Here is a 17,993-nt window from a genome sequence, read left to right on the forward strand (position 1 = left end):
AGAAGTGGAAATTTGATAGGAGAGGACAAATGCCCATGGGAAAAGGAAAAGGGGGAGGAGCACCAGAGGGAGGTGATGGGCAAGTAAGGAGATAGGGTGAGGGGGGAAATGGGAACGGGGAATGGTGAAGGAGGGTGGGCATTACCCAAAGTTCAAGCACTTCCAACCTGAGTGTGGTCTCATCGCGACAAGAGAGGAGGCCAAGGACTGACACTGGTCACTGGGAGATCCTGTTTTTACTGGTGGGCGGAGTGTAGGTGCTCGGCAAAATAGTCTCCCAATCTATGTCAGGTCTCACCGATATAAAGTAAGCCACATGAGGAACACTGGATACAGTAGATGACCCCAACAGACTCACAGGTGAAGGGTTCCCTCAGCTGGAAGGATTGTTTAGTGCCCTGAATGGTCATGAGGGATGAGGTGTAGGGGCAGGTGTAACACTTGTTCCACTTGCAAGGATAAGTGCCAGGCGGGAGATCAGTGGGGAGGAAACAATTGGACAAGGGAGTCCCTGTGGAAAGCAGAAAGTGGGGGGGTGGGGAGGGGGAAGATGTGCTTGGTGGTGGGATCCCATTGGAGATGGAAGTTATGAAGAATTATGTGCTGGACGTGGAGGCTGGTGGGGTGGTAGATGAGGACAAGAGGAACCCTATCCCTGATGGAGTGGCAGGAGCATGGGGTGAGAGCAGATGGTCGTGAAACGGAAGAGATGTGGTTGAGGGCAGTGTTGATGATGGAGGAAGGGAAGCCTCTTTCACTGAAGGAGGACATCTCCTTTGTTCTGGAATGTAAAGCCTCATTCTGAGAGCAGATCCAGCAGAGGTGGAGGAATTGAGAGAAGGGGATGGCATTTTACAAGTAACAGAGTGGGAAGAGGTGTAGTCCAGGTAGCTGTGAGAATCAGTGGGTGTATATAAGATATAAGTAGATAACCTGTCTCCAGATATAGAGACAGAGAGATTGAGAAAGGGGAGGGAGGTGTCAGAAATGGACCAGGTAAATTTGAGGATAGGGTGGAAGTTGGAGGCAAAAATCGACGAGCTCCACATGGGTACAGAAAGCATCACCAATGCAGTCGTTGATGTAGTGTAGAAAAAGCTGGAGAGTTATTCCAGTATAGGCTTGGAGTACGGACTGTTCCACATTGCCGACAAACAGGCAGACATAGCTGGGACCTGTGCAAGTGCCCATGGCTACACCTTTTGTTTGAAGGAAGTGGAAGGAGCCAAAGGAGAAATTATTGAGAGTGAGGACAAGTTCCACCAGACAGAGGAGAGCGGTGGTGGAAGGGAACTGGTTGGGTCTGGTGTCCAGAAAGAAATGGAGAGCTTTGAGACCCTCCTGATGGAAGATGGAGCTGTGTAGGAACTGGACGTCCATGTTGAAAATAAGATGATTGGGACCAGTAAACTTGAAGCCATTAAAAGATCAAGCGTATGTGAAGTGTCACTGATGTAGGCAGGAACGGACTGAACCAGGGGATTAACAACTGAGTTGAGGTTTGCAGATACAAGTCTGGTGGGGCAGAAACAAGCAGAAAAAATGGATGTACCTGGACAGGCAGGTTTGTGGATCTTGGGAAGGACGAAGAAATGGGAAGTATGGGGTGAGGGAACTATGAGGTTGGTGGCAGTGGATGGGAGATCCCAGAGTCAATAAGGTTGGTGATGGTGTGGGAGGCAGTAGCCTGGTGCTCCTTAGTGGGGTCTTGTTTGAGGGGTAAGTAAGAGAAGGTGTCTGAGAGATGTTGCCTGGCCTCAGCAAGGTAAAGGTCAGTGCGCCAGACTACTACAGCAACCCCTTTTATCTGCGAGTTTGATGGTGAGGTCAGGATTAGTGGAGACCAGTGAATTCAGAAGGAGTGTCAGAATTGGAGAGGAGTGGTGAAGTTGAGACGGTTGATGTCCCATCAACAGTTAGCAACGCGAAGATCCAGAGCAGACAGAAGACCAGGGTATGAGTGTCCAGGAAGAGGAGAAGAGTTAAAAATAGGAGAAGGGGTCTGGAGAGTCCTTGCCAAAGAAGTAGGCACTGAGATGGAGGTGGAGGTGGAAGAGCCCAGTGTTACAGTGGGCGTGGAACTCACTGAGGTGCGGGTGCAGGGGGAAAAGTTGAGGCCCTTACTGAACAGAACATTCTGCCTCAGAGAGGGGAAGGTCAGAGGGAAGGGTGAAGACCTGGCATGGATGAAAACTAGGATCGGGGAGGGGAAGGGGGTTTGTAGTGTCTGAGGAGAGAAGAGGGGAGGGTTGGGATTTGTTAACATAATAGTGGTGACAGGAGGACAAATGAGTAGGAAACTAGGTCCTGATTATAGAATCAAATGATTATCCACAGATAACAGCAAATCCAGTTTTCTATTGCATCGATGGGTGCACACTATAACATCATTAGTGAAGTTCCTGAAACTTGGGCATTGTCTCTGCTGTATTCCATGTCTCTATTTTGGCACCTTTTATGTCTACTTGGGAGTGAGGCAGGGGTTTGCTTTAATGTATAATTGGTAATACGATAGCCATTTCCATCAGTGTAGCCCCTCTTCAGTCCAGCCTAGAGGAGGGGTTCCCAACCCTTTTTCAGGCCATGGAACCTTACCATTAACCGAGAGGCCACAGAGTTTTGGATGCATTTTACTTTGTCAATAACAGTGATGCGGAGTGCAAACCAGGGTGTGCTCTACACTGAAATACAAAGATTATATTGAAGTAATTCACAGGGAATGAGACACACCCAAGGGCTGATGATGGATGAACTGAATGTTCAAGCTCAGCTTATAGTCATTCAGCCATAGCACCAAACAAAGCAACGTTCCTCTGGGCCAAGGTGCACAACACAGTACATATAACTCACATAGCACATGAAGTAATACTACCACAAATAAATTATCAAATAATAAGGTGTATATACGATACAAGTTCAAAAGTAAACAGTACAGTGCTACTGGCGCTGAATATGTGATGAGACTCAGGTGGTGGAAAGAAATTCAGCAGCCTTACAGCCTGGGGGAGGAAGCTATTCCCCATCCTAACAGATATTGTCCTAATGCCATGGTACCTCCACCCTGATGGTCAAAAAGAATGATAACTCAATATAAACCCATCAATCTTTTATTCATTTACTTTGACACCCCGCTGAGCATGCATCTTTTTCACAAGACTTTTGGTCTCTGCCATAAGCTCACAAACGCAATACCTTGACCACCCAATCATACCATTTATAGCTTGTTGGTAATGGGCAATAAAATGAGAATGGTTTATTGTTCCACTTCCTTTATTGGAGTTTCTTCCATTTTGTTAAAATGTTTAATCTGGTACCTTGCCATTGCAAACATCAATAAAAGACTGAGCAACACAATTACTTGTGCAACTCGGTACACACAAAGGCTTTTTACAACTCTGACTCCATAGCATTCTAACCTCTGAGTCAGAATATCTTGTTTCCAAGACCCAGATAAGATTTGAATGACCCTCAGCCGACAATTAAGTGTATTATGGAGAGAATGTTGCAGTGTGAGAGGTGCCAATTTTTCCAAAAAGGGCATCAAAATAAGATCATATATATGGGAATAATTGAAGAACAAGAGGTTATTTCAGAGAGTCAACATTTCTACCCCAATTAGTGTCATTTAAATATATAGGATTAACTAGTTACTTATATCTCAAGGACATTTCTACCTGAAAACTGCCAATATGACAACACAGAGTCAATCATGTAGTCATAAAGAAATACAGTATGGATACAGTCCCTTCATGGTACCCATTCAGATAGTTCTAGTTTCCTACATTTGGCCCATACACCTCTAAGTCCATCCCCTCTGTGTTCCTATCCAAGTGCTTCTTAAACACTATGACACTCTCGTCAGCCAATTCTTCTGGCTGCTTGTTTCATATACTCACCACTCTGTGTGCAAAAAGTTGCCCCTTAGGTCCCTTTAAAACCTTCTTTCCCTTACCCCCTAGTTTTACACACCTCTGTTCTGGGGAAAAGACTATGACTATTCACCTCATCTATCCTCCTCATAATTTAAAACATTAATATAAGATTGCCCCTTAATTTTCATATGTTCTAATGAATAGTGACCTAGCCTGGCCAATTGGTCCTGGCAACATCTTCATAAATATTTGCCGCACTCTTTACAGTTTAACCACATCTTTCATATAACAAACGGATGATCAAAATTGCATACGATACTCTGTGCACCCTCACAAAATAAGTTATACAACTGCAACAGAATATCCCAACATCTTTACTCAATGTCCTGACAGATGATGGCCAGCGCACCTAGTGCCTTTTTCATCACCTTGCTACCAGTGATACTGCTTTCAATTCCTAGATCCCTCGGTACCATTACACTCCATAGTGCCCCAGATCCCTCGGTACCATTACACTCCATAGTGCCCTAGATCCCTCGGTACCATTACACTCCATAGTGCCCTAGATCCCTCGGTACCATTACACTCCATAGTGCCCCAGATCCCTCGGTACCATTACACTCCATAGTGCCCTAGATCCCTCGGTACCATTACACTCCATAGTGCCCTAGATCCCTCGGTACCATTACACTCCATAGTGCCCTAGATCCCTCGGTACCATTACACTCCATAGTGCCCTAGATCCCTCGGTACCATTACACTCCATAGTGCCCTAGATCCCTCGGTACCATTACACTCCATAGTGCCCTAGATCCCTCGGTACCATTACACTCCATAGTGCCCCAGATCCCTCGGTACCATTACACTCCATAGTGCCCTAGATCCCTCGGTACCATTACACTCCATAGTGCCCTAGATCCCTCGGTACCATTACACTCCATAGTGCCCCAGATCCCTCGGTACCATTACACTCCATAGTGCCCTAGATCCCTCGGTACCATTACACTCCATAGTGCCCCAGATCCCTCGGTACCATTACACTCCATAGTGCCCCAGATCCCTCGGTACCATTACACTCCATAGTGCCCTAGATCCCTCGGTACCATTACACTCCATAGTGCCCTAGATCCCTCGGTACCATTACACTCCATAGTGCCCTAGATCCCTCGGTACCATTACACTCCATAGTGCCCCAGATCCCTCGGTACCATTACACTCCATAGTGCCCCAGATCCCTCGGTACCATTACACTCCATAGTGCCCTAGATCCCTCGGTACCATTACACTCCATAGTGCCCTAGATCCCTCGGTACCATTACACTCCATAGTGCCCCAGATCCCTCGGTACCATTACACTCCATAGTGCCCTAGATCCCTCGGTACCATTACACTCCATAGTGCCCTAGATCCCTCGGTACCATTACACTCCATAGTGCCCTAGATCCCTCGGTACCATTACACTCCATAGTGCCCTAGATCCCTCGGTACCATTACACTCCATAGTGCCCTAGATCCCTCGGTACCATTACACTCCATAGTGCCCCAGATCCCTCGGTACCATTATACTCCATAGTGCCCTAGATCCCTCGGTACCATTACACTCCATAGTGCCCCAGATCCCTCGGTACCATTACACTCCATAGTGCCCCAGATCCCTCGGTACCATTACACTCCATAGTGCCCCAGATCCCTCGGTACCATTACACTCCATAGTGCCCCAGATCCCTCGGTACCATTACACTCCATAGTGCCCCAGATCCCTCGGTACCATTACACTCCATAGTGCCCCAGATCCCTCAGTACCATTACACTCCATAGTGCCCAACTGTTTCTAGTACATGTCCTACACTATCTGCACACTTTCTCAAACTTATCTGATCAAAATCCCCCGAGTTCCACCATAACCTTCTTCACTAACCATATCGCTAATTTCATGTCACCTACAAACTTACTGATCAAGCCTTATGCATTCACATACAAAATTCACATTGACTATTTCACATATAAATAATCAATTACAAGGGTCCCAACACCAATCCCTAGTGGCACACCACTAACCTCCAGCCTCTATTCTGAGAAATAACCTTCACCCATCACCCTCTACCTCCAAGGCAATTTGAATCTACCGAACTGACACTCCCTGGATTCCATGGACCCAAACCTTCCAGACCAGCCTACCATGCAAGACTTTGTCAAATGCCCTGCTAAAATTCAAATAGTATTCACTGCCATACACTCATCGATATTTTTGATTACCTCTTCAAAAAAAAAAACTCTAAAAGGTTCATCAGGCACAACTTTCCACTCACAAAGCCGTGCTGACTCCTCCTAATCAGATGCTGTCTATCCAAATGATGGTAGACCCCTTCCCTCAAAATTCCCTGCAATATTTTCCCCGCTACTGAGATCAGGCTGACTGGCCTGTAGTTCTTTGCAGCCCTTCTTAAGCAATAGAACAATCTTAGCCATCTTCCAGTCACTGAGAACTTCACCACAGTCTAACTATATTTCCACAACAGCCTCAGGAATTTCTTCTCTAGCCTCTCACAATGTCTGAGGATGTATTTGAACAGGCACCTACTCTTCCCCTAACCATCCTTTTACTTTTAATATAGCTAAAGAACCTCTTGAGATTTTCCTTAACATTACCTGTCAGATCCAGCTTATGCCCTCTACTTGCTCATATGATTTTCTTCTGAAGAGTACGTTAATATTTTCATTGTCCTCAAAAGATTTGTTCAATCCCAACCTCCTTAACTCAATGTAGGTCCCCTTCTTCTCCTTGACCAGACCCTCAATAGCTCTCGTCAGGCAAGGTCAACTAAATTTGCCAGGTTTACACTTCACCTAAGAGGAACATGCTGCTCCTGGACCCTTGCTATTACACTCTTAAAAGCATCCCTCTTGCTATTTCTTCCTTTCCCTTCAAACAGGCTTGCCCAATTTATGTTTGCTAGATCTTGCCTAATTTCCCCAGAATTAGCCTAGCTCCTGTTTAGGACCCCCCAACATATGGACTTGACCTAACTTCTTTCATCACAATCTTAAAACCAACAGAATTATGATCACTGGGTCAAAGTACTCCCTGATTAGAATTTCAATTACTTGCCTTGCCTTGCTCCTGAAGAGAAGGCCCTGTATTGCACATTCCTAATTAGAGCCCTTTGTATATTGACAAGGGAAACTTTCCTAGACACAGTTCATGAATTCCACTTCATCCATGCCCTCAACAGTCTGGATGGCCCAGTCAATATTGTGAAAAGAAAATCTCCCACCAATACAACTGAGAGTAATTTCTCTCCACAACTGCTCCTCAAGTACCCACTGACTATTTGGGAGTGGTACATGGTGGTGACACCTCCACCCTTCTTGTTTCTATATTAGAACCATAGAACATTACAGCGAAGAAACAGGCCTTTTGGCCCTTCTTGGCTGTGCTGAACTATTTTTCTGCCTAGTCCCACTGACCTGCACCTGGCCCATATCCCTCCATACACCTCTCATCCATGTACCTGTCTAAGTTTTTCTTAAATGTTGAAAGTGAGCCCACATTTACCACTTCATCTGGCAGCTCATTCCACACTCCCACCGCTCTCTGTGTTAAAAAGCCCCCCCTAATGTTCCCTTTAAACTTTTCCCCCTTCACCCTTAATCCATGTCCTCTGGTAACCCATGTTCTACCTTACAGTCTCATTAGATGATTCCCCCAAGAATGTTATCTCTAAATACTGCTGTGATGTTCTCCCTTATCACAAACACAACACCTCCTCCACTATGACGACATTTTAAGTATTCTCCATTGACTGAAAGACATGGGTGCAGAATACGTAATATGTAAATCCTAGTCTATGGGTGGCTTGGAAGCATAGTGGTTAGCGTATCACTTTGCAGCAACAGTGACCCGGGTTCAATTCCCACCACCGTCTGTAAGGAGTTTTCCCATATTCCCATGTTTTCCCCATGACTGCGTGTATGACTACTGTCACTGTGTTTTGCAAACCAGCCCCGTAATAACGTTGTTCCATTTGGCCGTATTCATGGGTATTCATGTATGGTTGAATGACAACTAAACCTGAACTTGAACCCGAAGAACCGTCAGAGCTTTAATATTCACTCTTCTGTCTCCATTATCTTCCTTTCATCAGCATGTGTGAATACATGTCATACACATCATTGCTAGAAAATACACTACGCTCCATTTCAAAGAAACAAAAGCAATTTACATTACATTTCCAACTTAAATTTCAAAAATCATGGAAACCGGTAATGTTGCATATTAGACCTCCATCTCAAAGGGCCAGATAGTCTGACCCTTTTCAACTTCCAGTATCTCTAGATTCCACTTCTATGCCTCCCAGAGCTTGCAATCTGCTCACCCAATCCCAGATCCCAGATCAGTGGCTCCCAGAGCTTGCTATTTGCCCATCCAATCCCATAGAACATAGAATAGTACAGCACAGTATAGGTCCTTCGGCCCACAATGTTGTGCTGACCCTTAAACCCTGCCTTCCATATAACCCCCCACCTTAAATTCCTCCATATACCTGTCTCTTAAATTTCAAGATTCCCAGATCTTGGAATCACCTAATTCAACAGATGATGACATAAACAAACAACCTAAAGCCCACCAAGGAACGTGTATTGGCAGAAAAAATTTTATAACGTCCAAATGGGATTTCATGGCACCACATAAACACCTTTTAGCACTTTAAGCATTTCTATAACAAAGATGACTAATGAGTTTTGCAAATTAGTTCTTTTAATAGAAAGAACATTTACTTTTCTGTAATTTTGTCTGTCTTGTCTTCAAGTCATCTGCATCTTTTTATAGCCCATCCTGTAATTTACATATGCCCTTAACTATTTACAAACTTATCCTATATTCATGTTTTCTAAATCCTTTATGTCCTTGTTTTGATGCCATTGTACCCATTTCTTATCAAGAAGAAAATGTTAATACTTCACTCACTTCAGCAGAATCTTATGAGATTTCTTCCATAGCCCCCTTTGGAATCATAAAGGTTGAGTGGTATTTTCTTTTGTACTACCCTCATCAGGATTATGTGTTTCTATGTACACTTCTGTGTCATGTACACAGGCACAGTAAGATACAGCATCTTTAATTTCTTCAGAGGCTTGGTTTATCACAGGTGCTCTAGTTAACTGTACTGTTGAAAGTGTCCAGAATGACTACACTATGGTCTGGTATGGCAATCTGCAGGTACAGGAACACAAGAAGTTCAAAGTTCAAAGGACATTTATTATCAAAGTACGTATACGGTATACAACCTTGCAGGCAGTCATAAAACAAAACCACATCAAACAGCCAATGTGCAGAAATAAAACAAATTGTGCAAGCAATAAAAATAAGCAAATAGCATTCAAAACCAAGCTTCACTTCACCTGCAGAGAGTAGTGGAGTCAGCCAATTAGTGCTGGCACATTCCTCTCTACCAACAAGAATATTTACAGGAAACACCAACTCGAGGCAAACATCCACAAAGATTCCCCACCATCCGGTTTATGCCATCTTCTCACAGTTACTGTCAGGCACGAGATACAAAGGACTGAAGTCCAACGCTACCAGGTTCAAAAGCAGCTCTTCCCTTCAGCCATTCTGTTCTTCAACCAACCAATACAGCCATAATCACTACAGTTTAGCAACACCAAGACAACTTCGATCACTTGCACATATACTTGAATTATTTTTTCTTGTTCTAATTGCATTCCTTCTTGTAAAATGTGAACATAATGTGTTTAATTTATGTTTTCTTTGTGAATGTTGCTTATATGATTGTGTGCCCCTGACGCTGCTGCAAGTGTTTCACTGCATCTGCCAATGACAATAAACAACTTTAATTTTGTACAGTACAATGAAAAACTTGCGTGCAGGCACATGGGTAGATCACTTTTCTCCAACATCCAATTTCTTAACATTAGATCTCACCAAACATACAATCAGTTGATAATGTGTGTGTTTGAAAAACTAGTTTCATTATGCTCAAAAACAGCATCAATCTGCCTGTGCACTTTCAACGACACAACACATCATAATATTCGGATCTCTGAAGTGGCTCCCACACTCTGTCGAGTAGCCCCAGATTTCCAGCCTACTCAGAAGTGTCTTCTGACAAAAGTAGGCAGTGAAAGATGATTTATTCAGTGAGATGGTTCAAAAGATCGTAAGAGGTTCATTTTTATCCAAAGTTCTCCAAAATTTCAGGCAGCTATAAATTTGGAATGAGGAATCAGTAGGTCAGTTAACAATGATGGTGAATATAATGTTATGTTGAAGCATTTCTTGCAACACTGCCATTTCAAAAATTTTTCTACTCTGTGTGCTTCAAGACAAAGTCATCTGTGGTTTAATTGAGAAGCAAATTCAGTCAAAGCTATTGAAGTCACAGAATCTCAAACAGTATTTACTCTTCTCTGTACCCAGTGAACTGTCGTCAAATTCCAGTAAATTGCAAATCTTTCTTCTATTGTAAGTGCTCCTATTTTGGAAGGGGGAGGGTGGAAAGGGGAGAAGGGGGAAGAGGGAGAGGGGGGCAGAGGCAGGCTGGCAAGGGGTGAGGGTTTAAGGGGTGTTAAGGGTTAGGTGCTGGGGGTGAGGAGAGAGAGGGTGAGGGAGGGTGCAAGGGAGGGCCACAGAGGGAGTGGCGGTGGGGAGGACATGCGGGGGAGCAATAGAGATGAAATGAGGTGAGAGAAAGAGTATAAAGATTTGTACAAACATTCCACATTGCACCTTCCTCAACCCTCCAATCAGCTTGGACTCTTCTCTTGCCACTGCTCTCTCATCTCTCTGTTGTCCATCCCACCTCTCTATTCAGTCCCAATGCAGGGTTTTGACAAACACATTGACAAATCCTTCCCTCCCGGATGCTGTTCGGCCTGCTGAGTTCCTCTCGCACACTGTCTCCATTGTGCAGCTGTGAATGGTATGGTTGGAACTCTGCTACGCCTGCATGGTTAGCAGTACTGGCTCAAGATCACAGCTGTGGCCACCATGCAGTCAGAGTCTCGAGCTGCCGCTCGACCCAAGATATAATTCCTGACTACAACATGGTGTCAGGCACAACAAGGGCATGTTTTTAAGGTGAGAGGAGGTAGGTTTGAAGGAGAATTGAACAATAAGAAAGTAGTTGATATCTGCAACACAATGACAATAGACTTAGCGTAGTCACTAAGTTAAGAGACATTTAGATAGATACTCAAATAGGTGAGGTGCTGAAGAATATTGACCTGGTGTGAGCAAATTGTGTTAAAGTAATTGGGAATGGTTGACATGGTAGTGGCAGGCTGATTAGCTGGTTTCTGTGCTCTCTGACCCCATGACTTAATTTCACAAGTAGACATTGGTATCGACCACCTTACTGTCTCCTGCCAGTGGCCAAAGAGTCGTGCTACAAATCACATCATGGATTCCATCTGACCAGAAGCAGTGTGGATGTGATCTTTACTGCATAGTAACTCAAGTGCTGGGAGCAACGCCAGTCCCTTAAGGGTTTCCAACTCCATTAACCATGAGGGACACAAGAAGCTTTCTTTACGATATTGTTGCCCACACAACTCGCCTCCATTTTTTCTTCGATTCTTGACACTGTGCAAGATACGATCCTATGGTCTGGAACAGAGCCAATCTCCAGTGTAAAGCAAGACTGCATTAATGAAAAAAACTGATGCATTCTTTCTCACCACAGTGCTGCACTTCATTTCCAATGGAGTGGAGCTAACCTACAGGTCTCGTAGGTAACTATGACAACCCACATAATCTCAATGACCAAACTGCAGTTCACAGACATTTGCGTACATGTGCATTTGGTGGTCCAGCTCCAGGTCGCCATCAGCTCATCACAAGACAGGAAATATTCCAGCAATCTGCCAGCAAAGTGAAACACTGTCCTCCAACTATAAGGATCAATGGTGAGAAGCTGGAAAATATGGACAACTTCCCAAACGTCAGGAGCCAATTCTCAGCAAAGGCAGGCATCAATGATGAAATACATTTATTGTTTTTAATGCATCAGCAAAGCCTTTGACCAAAGAAGTAAAGGCTGATGGAAGGTCCAATCTGGCAAATTAGGGGGCAAATTTGGAATGAAAGAGGATGAGAAATAATGTAATAGAGGTGTACAAGATGATAATGGACATAGATCAAGCGGACAGCAAGAGATATATTCTCAGGGTGGAAATGGCTAATATAAGGAGTATAGATTTAAAGTGACTGGGGGTTGTTTTACACAGAGAGTGGTCAGAGCATGGAATTCCCTGCTAGGGGTGGTGGTAGAAGCAGATACTTCAGAGGCATTTAAGAAACTCTTAAGATAGGCACAGGTAAAACAGAAAAATGAAGGGCCATGTAACAGGGAAGGGTTGTATTGATCTTAGAGTAGGTCAAAAGGTTGGCACAATATCATGGACCCAAGGCTCGGTACTGTGCTGAAATGTTATATGTTCTATAAAGACCATAAGATATACCATCAGAATTAGGCCATTTGGTCCAATGAGTCTGCTCTGCCATTTTATCATGGCTGATCCATTTTCCTCTCATCCCCAATCTCCTGCTTTCACCCATAACCCTTCTATACCCTGACTAATTTAGAACCTATCAACCTCTGTATTAAATATACCCAATAACTTGACCTCCACAGCTACCTGTGACAATGAATTCCACAGATCCACCTCCCTCTGGCTAAAGAAATTACTCATTTCCATTCTAAACGGACTCCCTCTATTCTGAAGCTGTGCCCTCTGGTCCTAGGCTCCCCCACCATAGGAAATATCCTCTTCACATTCACTTTTTCTAAGCCTTTCAACATTCGGTGGGTTTCAACGAGATCACCACTCATTTGTATGAATTCCAGGGAGTACAGGCCCAGGGTCATCATGTGGTAACCTTTTCATTCCCAGAATCATTCTCATGAACTTGCTCTGGACACTCTCCAATGTCAGCACATCCTTTCTTAGACAAGGGGCCCAAAACTGCTCACAATACTCCAAATTATAATGTGAAAAGAAATGGTCCCAACATAGATACTAGAGGAACACTACTTGTCACAGACAGCCAACCAGAAAAGGCTCCCCTTATTCACACTCTTTGCCTCCTGCCAGTTAGCCAATGCTGTATCCGTGCTAGTATTTCTCCTGTAATACCATGGCCTCTTAACTTGTTAAGCAGCCTCATGTGTATCACTTTGTCAAATACCTTCTGAAAATCCAAGTACAAAACATCAACCAATTCTCCTTTGTCTATCCTGCCTGTTAATTCTTCAAAGAATTCCATCAGATTTCCCCTTAAGGAAACCATGCAAACTTTGGCCCATTTTATCAGGTGCTTCCAAATACCCAAAACCACATCCTTAACAATCAACTCCAGCATCTTCCCAATCACTGAGACCAGACTAACTGGCCTATAGTTTCCTTTTTTCTGCCTCTCTCCCTTCTGGAAGAGTGAAATGACATGCAACTTTCCAGTCCTCTGGAACCATTCCAGAAACTAGTGATTCTTGAAAGATTATTACTGATGTCTCCAAATCTCTTCAGCCACCTCTTTCAAAACCCTGGAGTGTGGTCCAGGTTATTTCTGTACCTTCAGACCTTTCAGTTTCCCAATGCAACTTCACTCACTTCTGCCCCCTGACACTCTTGAACTTCCAGCATACTGTGTTTCCAGTGAAACTGAAGTTGCAGTGAAGAATGATGCAAAGTAGTTATTCAGTTTGTCTGCCATTTCTTGTCCCCAGTTACTACCTCATGATCTTAGTCCTCATGATCAGGGTGATGAACCCTGCCCTTCCATGTTTCTGAAAAGAGCAGTATCTACATTTTTTACCGTAAGGTGCTGGAGAGATACTACTCCAGAAACCTTCACAAAAATCCTCCCAGTCAACTGGAAGGATGATATGACAATACAACTGTCATGGTAATGATGTTTAGATACTAACCTAGAGCATGGGTGTATCTTAACTGAAGACATAATTAAGTCAATTACAGATTCATTCCTGTTATTATGAGTAATTCTGCTGATTGGCCTTAATTAATAGAGAAATTCATAGTTATAATCATCTATAGATATAAGTCTACATCAACAAATGCAAAAAAATGCAGCTGTCCATGATCCATAATAAAGACTCGCTGTCTGATGTACTCAATAACATCTCACCCACCATTTTCCTCAGCTGTTTGTCTTCGGAGAGCCAGGGTTTAAAGGATGAAGAAAACAATTGGCTGGGATTCTCAAGTACATTCCATTTACTTGGGACACATTGAACCAGTGCATTTTGTAATAGTTATTGGAGGAATTCATCCATTGTATGCTGTTGTGTTCTTTTGATTGACTGTAAATGACCTCTAGTGCAGATAATGGACTGCCTTCATACAATGCTTTTGACAGCTACATCCTCCAAATATTTACGTTCATAGTAAAATTCAAGATGATTATTGATAACTTCAAATTCTTCGTAATTTCTAACTTGCTGAAGTTGTGAAACTGTTTCCCTTTCACTCCCGGCCATTTCTGGCATCTCCACGCCTGAATGCGTGAAAACGCAGTGAGCAAAACAGTTCTGCATTGTCTTACTGCTTGCCAACTAACAGTGACAAAAGCCACTAGTTTTTGGACACAAACACTTGCAAATGCTTTTAAGAGACTTGAAGAGTATATGGCTAATAAAGAAAAGAGACACTAAGGTAAAAGATAACGATCTCGCTGAATGGTAACTGTGCACATGAGACTAAGAGGCTTACTTCCGTTTTTATCCCCTTACATAGAAAAGTACAATACAGAAACCCACAATGTTGTGTCAAACTAATGAAATGCTTAACTAAACTAATCCCTTTTCCTTACATACTGCCCATATCCCTCCAATTCCTGCGTACTCATGTGTCTATACAAGAACTGCTGAAATGTCTTTGATGTACTTTTCTCCACTGCCACCCCTGGCAACACATTCCAAACATGCAAAAGAATCTTATCCCGTCCATCCCCTTCGAACTTATCTGCTCTTGCCTTAAATGCATGCCCTCCAGTACTGGATATTTGGACCCTAGGAAAAAGATGCTAGTTGTCTACTCTATCTATGCATCTCAATCTTATAAACTAATCATATCTCCCCTCAGACTCAGCCTCTCCAGAGAAAGTAAACAAGAAAAAATCTGCAGATGCTGGAAATCTGAGTAACACACACAAAATGCTGGAGGAACTCAGCAGCATCTATGGAAAACCTTGTATTCCGTTGGGGTAGCCTCCAACCTGATGGCATGAACATTGATTTCTCTAACCTCTGGTAATACCCCAAACCTCCCCCCACATTTCCCATTGCCTTTTCCCTCTCTCACCTCATCTTCTTGTCCCCCCACCCATCGCCTCCCTCTGGTTCCCCCTTTTCTTTCCTCCATGGTCTTCTGTCTCTTTCACCAATCAACTTCCCAGCTCTTTACTTCATCCCTCCCCCTCCAAATTTCACCTATCACCTGGTGGTTCCCTCTCCTCCCCACCCCCCACCTTTAAATCTACCCCTCAGATTTTTTTCCTCCAGTCCTGCCGAAGGGCTTCAGCCTGAAACAGCAACTGTACTTTTTTCCATCGATGCTGTCTGGCCTGCTGAGTTCCTCCAGCATTTTGTGTGTGTTGTTCAGAGAAAACAACCCAAGTTTGTCCAGCCTCTCCTCATAGCACAAGCTCTCTAATCTAGGCAGCATCCTGGGAAACCTCTTCTACGCCCTCTCCAAAGACTCCACCCTCCTTTCTATAATGGGGCAATAAGAAATAAATGCAATATCCAAATACAGCCTAACCAGAGTTCTATAAAACTGCAATATTACCTCCTGTCAACACACACAAAATGCTGGAGGAACTCAGCTGGCCCAGGCAGCATCTATGGAAGAGTCTGACTCCTCATCTTGTTTTCTCCAGTCCTGATGAAGGGTCTGGGCCCGAAACATTGACTGTACTCTTTTCTATAGAAGCTGCCTGGTCTGCTGAGATCCTCCAGCATCCACCCGCCACCCCACTCGGGATAGGGTTCCCCTTGTCCTCACCTACCTCCCCACCAGCCTCTAGGTCCAACATATAATTCTCCATAACTTCCGCCACCTCCAACGGGATCCCACTACCAAGCACATCTTTCCCTCCCCTCGTCTTTCTGCTTTCCGCAGGGATTGCTCCCTACGCGACTCCCTTGTCCACTCGTCCTCCCCATCCCTTCCCAACGATCTCCCTCCTGGCACTTATCCTTGTAAACTGAACAAGTGATACACCTGCCCTTACACTTCCTCCCTCACCACCATTCAAGGCCCCAGACAGTCCTTCCAGGTGAGGCGACACTTCACCTGTGAGTCAGATGGTGTGGTATACTGTGTCCGGTGCTCCCGGTGTGGCCTTTTATATATTGGTGAGACCCGACACAGACTGGGAGACCGTTTCGCTGAACACCTATGCTCGATCCGCCAGAGAAAGCAGGATCTCCCAGTGGCCACACATTTTAATTCCACGTCCCATTCCCATTCTGATATGTCTATCCATGGCCTCCTCTACTGTCAAAATGAATCCAAACTCAGGTTGGAGGAACAACACCTTATATACCAGCTGGGTAGCCTCCAACCTGATGGCATGAGCATTGACTTCTCTAACTTCCGTTAATGCCCCTGCTCTCCTTCTTACCCCATCCCTGACATATTTAGTTGTTTGCCTGTTCTCCATCTCCCTCTGGTGCTTCCCCCCCCCCCCCCTTTCTTTCTCCTGAGGCCTCCCATCCCATGATCCTTTCCCTTCTCCAGCTCTGTATCACTTTCGCCAATCACCTTTCCAGCTCTTAGCTTCATCCCACCCCCTCTGGTCTTCTCCTATCATTTCACATTTCCCCCTCCCCCCACTGCTTTCAAATCTCTTACTATCTTTCCTTTCGGTTAGTCCTGACGAAGGGTCTTGGCCCAAAACGTCAACAGTGCTTCTCCTATAGATGCTGCCTGGCCTACTGTGTTCCACCAGCATTTTGTGTGTGTTGTTGTTTGAATTTCCAGCATCTGCAGATTTTCTCTTGTTTGAGATATTACATCCTGACTCTTGAATTCCAAGGCTCAAATAACAAAGGCAGGTACATATACATCTTTTTCACCACCCTATCAAACAATGCAGCCATTTTCAGGATGCTAGATCTCCTTGTTCAGCAAAACTAGTACAGGTTTTACCATTAACAGGGTAATGTTCCTTTACATTCTGATCAATCTTCTGAGATGAAGGTCAGAAACATGAACACGAGAGAGAGTTGCACACAGCTAGACCTCCAATCACAGTTCAGAATTTGCAATTTTTGCAGTGCTTTAATAGGGCCTCAAGCTGGCTGGTGGCACAATGGGATCGGCACCAGACTCCGGAGCAAAGGTTCCCGAGTTCGAATCCAAGTCGGGCCACAACGAGTATGCTTTCCATCCGTGCCGGGTTGAGTGTCGAGTTAGCCACTCGGCCTCGTGAAAAATACAAGGGTTGAGTCAGGAACACTCATATCATGACCCGGTTAATCCGAAGGGAGACCAATCCTGACTCCACGCGCCAGACAAGAACGGCTGACTGTCCGGTGTAACATGCTAAAAAAAATAGGGCCTTATTCTCTGGGTGATCATGGATGATTAATAAACCAAAATCCAATAAATAATATGATTTTATACAAGGATACTAAAAATCAATTATCACAAATTACAATTTCATTCTGTCTATTGTTAATTACTGTTGCAGATTTTAAATATTTTACATTTTACCTTTTTATGCTTTCTTTTCTATCCTATTTTACTTCCTTTTTTCCTTTTCACTTTCTGGACCTGGAATTAGCAGATGCAGCACAAAATAAGCACGAAAGATAAAGAACACAATAATAATTTAAAAAACAATAAATATAAACACACAAGGTAAATACATTGATTGTATGCCCATTAAGTGACATTAGCTGTACATAAGGTGACTGACGGGAAATAATAAGGTAGTGGTGGAGTTAGTGAGTGGAGGCCCATCAAGTTTGTTTCACCAGGACTTATTTTTCCTCTCAACCCTATTTTTCGCCTTTGATATCTTTATTAATAAAGAACATACCAAGCTCCACTTTAAATGCAGTATACTCAATG

At 43.9% G+C, this 17,993-nt stretch overlaps 1 protein-coding gene across 13 annotated transcripts in view; it reads right to left on the reverse strand.

Moving 5' to 3' along the window:
• LOC140742052 (uncharacterized) overlaps window positions 1-17,993 on the reverse strand; it is a 194,965-nt gene that overhangs the window by 128,223 nt on the left and 48,749 nt on the right. For 10 of the 13 annotated variants that reach the window (XR_012102199.1, XM_073072790.1, XM_073072791.1 and 7 more), the window contains exon 2: window positions 17,634-17,693. The exons of the other annotated variants lie outside the window; for them this stretch is intronic. The gene's annotated coding sequence lies outside the window, so the exon portion shown is untranslated. The remainder of the gene's footprint in view (window positions 1-17,633; window positions 17,694-17,993) is intronic. 13 annotated transcript variants of the gene reach the window in all.

The sequence above is a fragment of the Hemitrygon akajei genome, chromosome 19 (assembly GCF_048418815.1).
Source record: "Hemitrygon akajei chromosome 19, sHemAka1.3, whole genome shotgun sequence".
Taxonomy (NCBI): domain Eukaryota; kingdom Metazoa; phylum Chordata; class Chondrichthyes; order Myliobatiformes; family Dasyatidae; genus Hemitrygon; species Hemitrygon akajei.